At 44.3% G+C, this 12,460-nt stretch overlaps 1 protein-coding gene across 3 annotated transcripts in view; it reads right to left on the reverse strand.

Moving 5' to 3' along the window:
* smyd3 (SET and MYND domain containing 3) overlaps positions 1–12,460 on the reverse strand; it is a 1,006,799-nt gene that overhangs the window by 376,442 nt on the left and 617,897 nt on the right. The gene's annotated exons all lie outside the window — the stretch shown is intronic.

Genomic DNA, 12,460 nt, shown 5'->3' on the forward strand with positions numbered 1-12,460 from the left:
TGTAGCACCTACTTAGCCCTTGATCAGGGTCACGTGAAGCCATGGGAGCTGGAGGTGGATGGTCATATGAACAGCTGGTGTGTATCACAAGTCCTGGTTATGCGACCGGGCAGACATCTGAAGATTGTCACCCATCTTGTAAAGACACTACCCACAGGAAGGCAATGGAAAACCACTTCAGAAGAAAAATTTCCCAAGAACAATCATAGTCATGGTACCATGATTGTCTACTTCATATGACATGGCACTAATGATGATGGTGATGAATGTATCGGCTTCTACCGCCACCCCTGGCAAGGCATTCCATTTAACTCACTACTCTCTGTGTAAAGAATTTACCTCTTGATATCTGCCCCCCCAACATTCATGAGCCCCCCTCCCACCTTCTCTTTTCCTTCATGCAAAAGTTCAAAGTAAATTTATTACCTAAGTACATATGTGTCACCATATACAACCCTGAGATTCATTTTCTTGTGGGCATACTCAGCAAATCCATAAAATAGTGACTACTGTTTAACGGGATCAATGAAAGATCAACCAGAGTGAAGAAGACAACAAACTGTGCAAATGCAAATATAAATAGACAGCAATAAATAATGAGATTACAGGTTGTGGGAACATCTCAATGACGGGGCAAGTGAGTGTAGTTATCCCCTTCTGTTCAAGAGCCTGATAACCGGTTGAGTGGTAGTAACTGTGCTTGGACCTGGTGGCGCGAATCCCCGCTTTACAACAATCTAAATCTATATATGTGGCACTAATTTGGCCCCATGTCACGTTTGGTTCAATTATTCATTTCCATTCCCCCTATTGGTTTGCTGCTACATTCATTGGACAATATTGCAAAGTTACCTCCAGAACTGCCATTATTGTCCTGCTCAGTTGAACAACAAATGGTGTGAAATCAGTGTGAAAGCTAGCCATCATTTATAAATATTCTGCAAACAACAGTTTGTCTTCAAAGATGAGGGATGTTAGCTGTTAGCAGTGTTAATTAACGGTGACATTAGATGTCAGAACTATTAGTTGAGAGCAACACTGACCTGACCTGGTGGAGTAGATGACTCTATAGTCAAGCTGGGTTAACATCAAGTACTTCTAGCTGCATTATAGCTAACTCAGCATAAAAAAAATCTTTCTATTTATTTCTCTCTTACACACACACACACACACACACACACACACACACAAAATATGCTTTTCAAAAGCCACTAAAATTTCCTCTTGACATGATATGCCCATAAAGAGTTACAAAGGCAGTTATACTCAGGCACTGCAAAATCAAATCAGTGGACAGTGGCAGCAAGTCTCAATGCTCATCCTTCCCATGAAGTCTTTGCATGGTCTGCACCTAGCTTCAATGTTTTCCTCTGCACATACTCCAGCAACCTGGAAGAAGATGAGACTGAAACATCTCTTTCAAGTCCTCCCTCCCAGTCAAACCCTCAGAAACTACTAAAAGCAGTGAATGCAGCCCAGTCCATCATGCCCACCCCCCCATTGACTCTATCTGTACTTCGCCTACCTCAGGAAAGTAAAGAATGTATTCAAGAACCCCTCACACCCCAGTCATCCGCTCCCCCCCCCCTCCTGTCGGGTGGAAGATAGAAAAGCCTGGGAGTGTGGACCACCAGATTCAAGGAGAGCTTCTACCCCACTGTTATCAGACCCTTGACCAGACATCTCTCATACTCTAAAGCTGAACTCTCGACCTATTCATCGCCCAATCTACCGAACAGTGGCCCTTGTACTTCATTTGCCTACCTGTGCTGCAGTCTCTCTGTAAGTCTAACACCGTACTTCGCACGTTATAAACACCAGAGCAACACACAAAAACTGCTGGAGGAACTCAGCAGGTCAGGCAGCGTCTACGTCAATAAACCATTGATGTGTTGAGCTGAGATCTAGGGTCAGTTGCAAAATATTTTGCACAGTGAATCTAGGTGTAAAACTAGAACCTTGCATCTGTTTGCTAATTAGTATGTAGTAGACCCAGGGTCTTGACCCGAAATTCCAACAGTTTTTTCCCCACTTTAAATGCTGCCTGACCTGCTGAGTACCTCCATTGTCTTGTGTGTGATTCAATATATTTTACATTTTGTTTTATTTTCACTATCTCAATGTCCTTCTGTATAAAGTGATCCGTCTGGATGACACACAAAACACAAACTTTTCACCGTGTCTCCTGTGATCCTATTGAGTTCGCTGGCCGTGAAGTTCTAAACTCAAAAGTCTTAAGCCCAATTGGATAAAGATAACTACGACTACCCTCACTAAAGAGAGCTATACTGCAGTTACCTACTCTTCAAAGGTTAGTTCGCTTCTTTGTTTATCCTCCATGGCAAGTTTAGCTGCCACTACCCACTGTTTAAGTGGCGGATACCTCCAGTTAACAAGTAGTTTAAACACAGTTAATTTATTTTTAATGATACACATTTAAATCCTTACAAAATTCTTAAAACATATTTAAAACTCACCAAGGGTTTCTATCTTATAAAGAGTTCTAAATTACAAAGGTTCCTAAAACACAAAAAGATTTCCGAAACATAGGTACAATTTCTATAAGCTAAAAAGACATATCAGTGAGTTGCAGATGAGTGAATTGTCTGTTGCAGAAATAGAAGGCAGAGGAATGGATTCTAGTCACCACTCAGTCTTCTGTCATTCCTTTCTGATGTTTAACCATTCCTAACAAGCCTGACTGCTCTCTTACATTTACTGTTTACTTTTTTTTTACCACTTGGGTGACTTCACACACATGTGAGTTTTTTTTTTACACGGGTAGTCTAAAAACTTCTGGAGACAGATTTCCAGGATGTCCACAATTAATGCTGTGAAGCTGACTATCTAAGTACAAACTTCCTTGAACTAAATAACTTAGCCTGCATTTTCTGGTTTGAAACAAGCCAATTAAGACAGCCCCATTGTCTTACACTGTGATTTTTGAGCAGTCAGTCAGGTGTTGGGGGCCAGCATCCTGTGCTCTAGAGACAGTACTGTTTGTTGGCAAAGCTGACATTTTAACTTCAGACTGATTATTGCTTTCCATTTACATGAAGAACTAAAAACTGATGTGTACAACATGAAGCTAAACAAAGACTATTGGCTGGAAGTTTAACTTACTCAAAAACAACTATTTGATCTCAACTATTTGATGCTATGTTAGAAAGCTGAGCTTGGCAAAAAAAGAAAAGGCCCCATGGCCCTGGACAGTGAAAATCCATCACATTGGAACATGTGGAAAAATAATCCAGACAGAACCGTGGAATGCTGTAGTTGACCATTTCATACAATGACCCATCTCATTGGTCCCTAGATCCAACTGGAAAGTATCTCCATGTAGGTTGGAACTGTTCTTTTAAGACAAAGCTGGTACTTTTTGAAATAGGGGTAACTAGAATCCTGCTCAGCTTCAAAAGGGACCAGACGCTGACAAGAACTGTCAGAGTCCACTATAGAAGGCATGGCCTGAGAGAATGGTGAAGGAAGCTTCAATGGCATAGTTATAGGGAAAGGTTGAATAGGTTAGAACTTCATTCACTGGAGTGCAGGAGAATCAGGGTAGATCTTACAGAGATATACAAAATTATTAGCAGTATTGATAAGGTAAGTGCCAGCAGGCTTTTTCCACTGGGGATGTATGAAACTAGAACTAGATGTCATAGGTTTAGGGTGAAAGCTGAAATATTTAATGGGAATCTGAGGGGAAACTACTTCACTCAGAGGATGGTGTGAGTGTGGAACAAGTTGTCAGTGGAAGTGATTGATGCCAATTTAATTGGAACTTCTAAGGGAAGTTTGAATAGGTACATGAATGAGTTATGGAGGTCTATTGTGCAGGTACCTGGTTTTCATGGACTAGATGGGCTGAAGGGCATGTTTCTGTGCTGTAGTAGTCTGTGACTCTATAACGTTCTAAAGGGTCAAAGTTATAGGAGGAAAATTTCAGAGTCTAGAGAAAGGAGGATTTGGACCAATAATTCTCCCAAAGAGAGGGGAAAATAGGATGGTGTCCTTCATAAAACTCTTCAATTCTGTGACCCTCTGCCCCACTCAATTTTCTTTAAAACTTCAAAGGGAACGTGGTGATTAATGTTTTCTGGAGCAGTCTGTTCAAGCCTTACATGCAAGTTTGAGCTGGTGAGGGGCAAGGGCTGTGAACCAACCGCAGGCCAAACCACACAATCCAGTTTCCAGCCTGCCAGTTCAAACCACAGTTCAACAAAGCTAAACAGACCATTCACACTGCAGAAGCTGAGAATGGGCACCATTGCTTTATTTATGCACTCTGCGTCAGCAGTAACCATAAAACTTGATTTGATAAAAGCAGATATGGGGATATTGATAAAAGCAGGGACAGGAGAAATAATCCTGCTCTAGTTTTGAATATTATCTAGCAAGTAACAGAACTCCTGCTTATTTTATGTGGCTGGACCAAGGCTTGCTCAGATTGAGCTTATCGGGATTGTATGAAAACCTAACTGATAGATGGCGGAGGGAGTAGTGGATCTAAACAGACATAGAGGGAGGCCATTTCAGCCCATCACATCACTGCTAGCTCACAGAGCAACTGCATTCCCACTTTACTTTTCCCTGTGATCCCACCATTCCATCCATTCATACCCCACCCCATTTTCTATCATTCACAAAGGCACAACTTACAGTGCTAAATGGCAAAATAACCTATTAATTGAGGAGCTGTCACAAGAAAACAGCGTCCGTCATCAAAGACCACACCAACCAGGCCATACTCTTTTCTCATTGCTGCCGTCAGGAAGGAGGAACAGGAGACTTAGATCCCACACCACCAGGTTCAGTTATAACCCTTCAGCCATCAGTGTGGATAACTTCACTCACCATAACACTGAATTGATTCTACAACCTAAGACGTTGTTTTTACTGAGAAGGCTCGTATTGAGCAACTCCTCTCATGTCAAGGATTATCTCCAAGAGGCCAAAAGGTAAGGACAGCCCAATCAAAGGGCGGCACTGTATCTTAGTGGTTAGCACAATGCTTTGCAGTACAGACAACTCTGTTCAATGCTCGCCGCTGCCCGTAAGGAGTTTGCACGTTCTCCCCGTGACCACGTGGGTTTCCTCCGGGTGCTCCGGTTTCCTCCCACAGTCCAAAGACGTACCAGTTGGTAGGTTAATTTGTCATTGTGTATTGTCTCGTGATTAGGCTGGGGTTAAACCGGGGGTTGCTGGGTGGCACGGCTCAAAGGGCCAGAAGGGCCTGTATATAAATAAATAAATATAGTCAGTGCTTTTTCTGTAGCAGACACTGAATACTTTAGAAAGAAGGAAAGACAAGCTATAATTGTCCCAAGTTCTAAGTTCAAACTTCCTCCATTCTCTTGATATATTGTTCATAAACTTCATATTCAGTTTATTTTTATTTGTCACACGTACATCAAAGTAAACAGTGAAACGTGTCGTTTGCTTCAACAACCACCACAGCCCGAGGATGTGCTGGGGCAGCCAGTAAGTGTTGCCGTGCTTCTGGTGCCAACATAGCATACCCACAACCTACTAACTCTAAACCCATCCCGTCCACCTTCGAAACGGAGGACCTGAAAGAAATCCATGACGCAATCGTCGGGAGAATGTACAAACTCCTTACAGCCGGGTCACTGTAATGCATGACGGTAACTGCTGCACTATTATTTAATAATGCAGCTGATGATAAGTCCTTTCTTGGTCTAACCTATATGAGACTCCAGACCAGTCGACTCTTAAACACCACCTGAGTGGTCACCATCGCTGTGACACTTAAACAGGGACGACACTGGTCCAGGAAGGAAGCTCACAGCCATCTCCTCAAGGACAATTCATCATCATCCTCATTTCGTGCCGTGTCGTATGAGGTGAGCGAGCATGGTCTTGGGGCCATGATTGTTCTTGGCCAATTTTTATACAGAAGTGGCTTGTCATTGCCTTCTTCTGGGCCGTGTCTCTACAAGACAGGTGACCACAGCCATTATCAATACACTTCAGAGATATTCTGCCTTTGCGTCAGTGGTCACACAACCAGGATTTGTGATGTGCACCAGCTGCTCAGACAATCAACATGGCTTCATGTGACCCTGATCAGGAGGGAGGGGGCTAAGCAGGTGCCACACCTTGCCCAAGGGTGGCCTGCAGGCTATTGGAGGGAAGGAGCACCTTACACCTCCTTTGGCAGAAACGGATCTCCACCCCACCACCCAAGAAGGATAGTTAGGGATAAACACTGGACTTCCCAGCGATATTCAGACCTCAAAAATGAACATATTAAAAACCATAGAAAGGGCCAGTCAGAACAAAGAGCATGAGTGCTCAGGAGGGTTTAGGTGCCCTTACACGTGAATTACTCAAAGTTTAATATGTAGCCATAGCAAGCAACCAGCAAAGCCAATTGGACATTGGCCTTCATTGCAAGAAGATGCAACTATGAAGAGGAAGAGTGTAGAGCAGTGGTCCCCAACCTCCGCGCCGCGGACCGATACCGATCAACAAAGCATGCAGGGGTGTAGTGGTATCTGGAGCGCACCCAGCACGTCTTTAAGAAAAAAGCCGAAATAAACAAGTTAATTAATTAGGTGCCGCCCGGCACGTAAATGTCGGCCCAGATCAGAGGCGATTGTCATCTTCTGTCATTAAGAAAGACACAAAACACTATATAGTACAGTATAAGCTCTTTGGCTCACAATGTTGTGCCAATCTTTTAACCTACTCTAAGATCAATTTAACCCTTTCCTCCTACATAGCTCTCCATTTTCTAACATCCATGTGCCTATCTAAGTGTTTCTGAAATGCCCTAATGTATCTGTCTCTACCACTGCCCCTGAAAGGGTGTTCCACACATGCATCAATCTCTCTGTGAAGAACTTATCTCTGACATCCCCCCCCCATACTTTCTTCCAATGACCTTAAAATTATAGCCTCTTGTATTAGCCATTTCCATCCTGGGACAAAGTCCTTGGCTATCCATTTGATCTATAGCTCTTATCATATTTTACCCCTCTATCAAGTCTCCTCTCATCCTCCGCTCCAAGGAGGAAAAAGTCTCGCTTGCTCAACATCCAATAATGGTTTGTTTGTTCCCCATTGCTAATCCCATTGAGTCTACTACCCTCTAATTCAGGGCATAAAGAAGGTTGGGAACCCCTGCTCTAACTCGGAGCCAAGAGTGCTAGCCAGAAGCCAGTGCTGAAGACCTTAGTAACACCCAGTTCAAATGTCTGGACCATTTACCCATCTTTCTTCAGGATCAGCAACTGGTATCAATAGTGAGGATTCCCCTTCCTCAAATTACTTTTCACAGGTTCAGCCTTGTTTTGAAGATTTCTCTCTCACCTTCCCTCCCTCCTACCCTCTCCCTCTCGCATACTCTCTTTCCCTCTCCTTCCCTCTCCTTCTCTCTCCCTTTCTGTCCCACCCTCTCCCTCTCACCATCTCCACCCTCTCTCTCTTACCCTCCCACTCCCACCCTCTCCCTCTCTCACCCCCACCCTCTCCCTCTCCTTTCTCTCCCCCTTCTCTCTCTCTTTCTCCCTCTCCCTCCCTTCTACCCTCTTTCACTCTCCCCTTCCTCCTTCCCCCTTTCCCTCTCTCCCTCCTTCCCCCTCCCTCTCTCTCCCACTCTCTCTCTCCCTCTCTCATCCTAAAGAGGAAAGGCAAACATAAATGCCACTAAGAAACTCTGCAACAAGCTCATTAACCATTTCTGAACTGTGCAGCAGTTTCCAAGTCTGGGCCCACTTCATTTCCTGCAGGCATTAAAAAATAATTAAAGCTGCCGAACTTCCCGTGTTGGAGTCAAGCCATCCTTGCAGTTACTTAGTCTCAAGGTTAATACAGTGGATGTTATGGCTTTTTTTTCAGCTCTGGCATAAATCAGTTCAAATTTTTACATGATGCCAAAGCCGTATAATCTCACAGAACCTTATGTGCACAGACTACAAATTCATTATCAGCAGAAACAAGCAGAATGGAGCAGAGTCTGTGGCAGAGATGACTACACACACTCCCAATCTGCCTCCCCTTTTTTTTCTCTTCCTCTGAAGGCGAGTATCAATTTTGAGGCTCCTTAGAAAATCAGGTGTCTCCATTCAAAGATTAATGACTCTTAGCTAGTTCAAACAAATATTTTGTTTTAGTGCCTTGTTCAGTTGCCCGTGCAAAACGGCATTTATGCTCAAAGTCTTGCATTCAGTCTTGCAAATGCACAGGATCTGTTTCAACCACTTCAGACTTGGAGGCTCATTGTGTAATGGAAATCTGAAGTACAAGTTACATTCAACTGTATTCATTTTCCTTGTCACACTGAAGGCCGACAGGCTTGCAGAGCATAAAAGAGAGCAAATTACTATATTGGCTTTCTCGTTATAATGAACGTATGACAAGACTCGAGTTAGAGGAAGGGCTCATTAATGAGTCACCCTGGATATGGCAAAGCTCATTAAAGAACGCCCCTTATTCTTTCGCGTAAACAGCGGAGAGGTCTTTGGCATTCAAAGGTTTGTTAGGGCAGAGGGAGAAAGCTATTTGTGCTGGTACGAATCTCAGAACTAGGAGGCACAGACTTCAAATTAGAGCAGGGCTATCTGAGATGGCAACAGAAAATTCTTCTTTACACAGAGCAAAGGGGAAATGGTGGACACTTGCCCAAGAGCTTGTTGATGCCAAGGATCGAACGTAAACTTCAGAACTGATCAATAGGTATTCAGACATCCCACCCTGCAAAAACTCATTTCAGGGAGGTAGCACCATCAATTTGTGGGAGACTTCTGGGAGAGGTGGGATGTCTGCAATAGAGTAGCTCCTTAGCAGCTGGCCAGCTAGTTTAAATAACGTTAGCTATGCTAATAAATGAATGACACCTGTTAAACTCACCTCAACATGTCTTTTACAGTCTTAACCCACCATGGGCAATAGAAAAGTCACTGTTGCAAACAGTGCAGTGAGCAACACTGTCATTATTTTTGACCCCTATTAGGCAGGGGTACACTTTAGTGTAGTCTGGGGTGACGTACGTTTTATATTTTTTTGGAACACTCTGCCATGGTGCGCTCTCTCTCTCGCGCCCTCGCTTGCTTTCTCTCTTGTTCTCTCTCGCTCTCTCTCGCTTGCTTTCTCTCTCTCGCACTCTGTCTCTCGCACGCTTGCTTTCTCGCTCTCGCGCTCTCTCTTGCTTTCTTTCGCTCGCTCGCTCTCAAAAAAATTGATTTCCGTGATATTGTATATAATTTGCGGGCATCAGGGAGCCACTATTCATATGCGGGAGACTCCCGGAACTTCCGGGAGAGGTGGGATGTCTGGGTATTAGCAGGCAAGGCTCCTAACAGCTAAGGAATCAATCTGGGACATTGTATATACATATGGTAGAGACCAGCTTTTATGGAGTTGAATGGCAGAACAGGCTTTAGGAGATGAATTCGTCTCCTGATCCAGTCTCTTCATTTAACGGCAGTGCACATGTAAATTGAGCTTGATACTGTACATCCAGATTCCTGAGTCTGTCTGTGTGCGTGGTAGGTGGACGAGAGGCAGGATGGAAAGTGGGACTTCCTGCGGCCCAACATTGTAATTTCAATTCCCATTCCCATTCCCATTCCGACATGTCAGTCCATGGCCTCCTCTTGTGCCAAGGTGAGGCCGCTCTCAGATGGAAGAGCAAACCCTTATATTCTGACTGGGTACGCTCCAATCTGATTGTATGAATATCGATTTCGCCTTACGGTGAACAAATTTCCACCCCCCCCTTCCTCTGTTCCCTATTCTGACCTTTTCCTTCTTCTCACCTACGTATTTCTTCCCCCTGGGTCCCCTCCGCCTCCCCTTTTCTTCTATGGTCCACTCTTCTCTCCTATCAGACTCTTCCTTCTGCAGCCCTTGACCTTTCCCAGCCACCTGGCTTCACCTATCACCTTCCTGTTAGCCCCCTTCCCACCACCTCCACCACCTTTTTATTCTGGCATCTTCCCCCTTCTCTCTCAGTCCTGAAGAAGGGTCTCAGCCCGAAGCATGGACTTTTTGCTCTTTTCTGTAGATGCTGAGTTCCTCCAGCATTTTGTGCGCGTTGTCCTGTGTTGCTGTTGTTCTGCTGAACACTGCTCAGTCAACATCAGAATGTGTAGCACCGCTTGTGGGCTGCTGTCAACACCTCCTTACGTTGTGTTGTTTGTTAACGGAAACCACACATTTTACTGTATCTTTCAATATCCGTGTGACAGATAGATGAATCTGATACAGACTCAGATCGGGCATTCCCATACAAGAAACCCTGAACCAGAAACTATCAAAGAGCATTGGCACCTGCGCTTCGACCGTGACCAACAGTGCTGCCGGTGTAGAGACTGCACGCCATCCTTGTGACAGTGCAGGTTTCCTCTGGGTGCTCTAGGCTCCTTCAACATCTAAAGGAATGGCCACTATAAATTTACCCCAAGTGTTTGGTATGGTAGAGTCTTGGGAGAGTGCATGGGTATGTACAGAGAATAAAAAATCACCGTGGGATAACTGTAAATGAGAGGCTGATGGTTAAATAAAGATAAAAGATAAAGATCAGCCTTTTTTTCATTACTAATACATCAAAACAGACAGTAAAATTCCTTGCAACGCACATAAAAATTGCTGGTGAACGCAGCAGGCCAGGCAGCATCTGTAGGAAGAGGTACAGTCGACGCTTCGGGCCGAGACCCTTCGTCAGGACTAACTGAAAGAAGAGACAGTAAGAGATTTGAAAGTGGGAGGGGGAGGGGGAGATTTGAAATGATAGGAGGAGACAGGAGGGGGAGGGATGGAGCCAAGAGCTGGACAGGTGATTGGCAAAAGGGATATGAGAGGATCATGGGACAGGAGGCCTAGGGAGAAAGAAGGGGGGAGGGGGGAAGCCCAGAGGATGGCAAGGAGTATAGTGAGAGGGACAGAGGAAGAAAAAAGGAAAGAGAGAGAAAAAATTAATAATAAACAAACAAACAAATAAATAAATAACAGATGGGGTACGAAGGGGAGGTGGGGCATTAACGGAAGTTAGAGAACGCACTCTGAATCAGTGCTGGGGGCAGCCCACAAGTGTCGCCATGCTTTCGGTGCCAACATAGTATGCCCACAACTTAACTAGCCCTAACTGTACAGCTTTGGAATATGGGAGGAAACCAGAGCATCCTGAGGAAACTCACATGGTCACAGAGAGAACATACAGACTGCAGTGGGAATTGAACCTATTCACTGATTGCCAGCGCTGTAAAGCGCTACGCTAACCACAATGCTACCATGCCACTACTAAGTGAAGACATGATGAGCCAAAGGGCCAATTTCAGTCCTGTATGACTTGGACCCCCATGCTAAATCTTCCACAGTCCCCACCGATCTAGAACTGGGAGCAAAACTTACTTGGATTTTCAGAAGACCTTTGACAAGGCGCTGCACACGAGCCTGCTAGATTAAATAAGAGCCCATGGTATTACAATAAAGATACTAGCATGGATAGAAGTTTTGCTGACTGGCAGGAAGCAAAAAGTAGAAACAAAGAGGGTCTTTTCTTATTGCCTGCCAGTGACGAGTGGTCCTCCACAGAGGTTCAGAATCAGAATCAGAATCAGGTTTAATGTCACTGGCATATGTCATGAAATTTGTTATTAAACCTGATTCTGGATGGTTGGTGTTGGGACGGCTTCGTTTCACGTTACATCTCTATAACTTGGATGGTGGAATTGATAGCTTTGCAGCCAAGTCTGCGAATAGGTAGAGGGGCAGGTGGTGCTGAGGCAGCAGGGAGTCTGCAGAAGAACTTAGACAGATTAGGATAATGTGCAAAGAAGTGGCAGATGGAATACAGTGCAGGGAAGTGTATGGTCATGCACTTTGGTAGAAGGAGTAAAGGCACAGACTATTTTCTAAAGGAGGCACAAATTCAGAAATCAGAGGTGCAAAGGGACTTGGGAGTGTTCATACAGGAATTCCTAAAGGTTAACTTACAGCTTGAGTTGGTGGTGAGGAAGGCAATGGCAATGTTAGCATTCATTTCAGGAGGACGAGAATAGAAAAGCAAGAATGTAATGCTGAGGCTTTATAAGGCATTGATCAGACTGCACTTGAAGAATTGTGAGCACTCTTGGGGTTATCTAAGAAAGGATTTGTTGGCATTGGAGAGGGTCCAGTGGAGGTTCACAAGAATGATTTCGGGAATGAAAGGATTAAGACGTGAGGAACATTTGATGATTCTGGGCCTGAATTTGCTGGAGTTCTGAAGAACAGGGGGGAATTCAATTGAAACCTATTGAATATTGAAAGGCCTAGTAGGAACAGAGAGCACAGCCGTAGAATAGAGGAACATCCATTTAGAACAGAAATGAGGAAGAATTTCTTTAGACAGTGGGTAGTGAATCTGTGGAATTCATTACTACAGACAGCTCATTGGGTATATTTAAAATGGAGATTGATAGGTTCTTGATTAGTAAGGGTGTCAAAGATT

Source organism: Mobula hypostoma, chromosome 8, assembly GCF_963921235.1.
Source record: "Mobula hypostoma chromosome 8, sMobHyp1.1, whole genome shotgun sequence".
NCBI classification, from domain to species: domain Eukaryota; kingdom Metazoa; phylum Chordata; class Chondrichthyes; order Myliobatiformes; family Myliobatidae; genus Mobula; species Mobula hypostoma.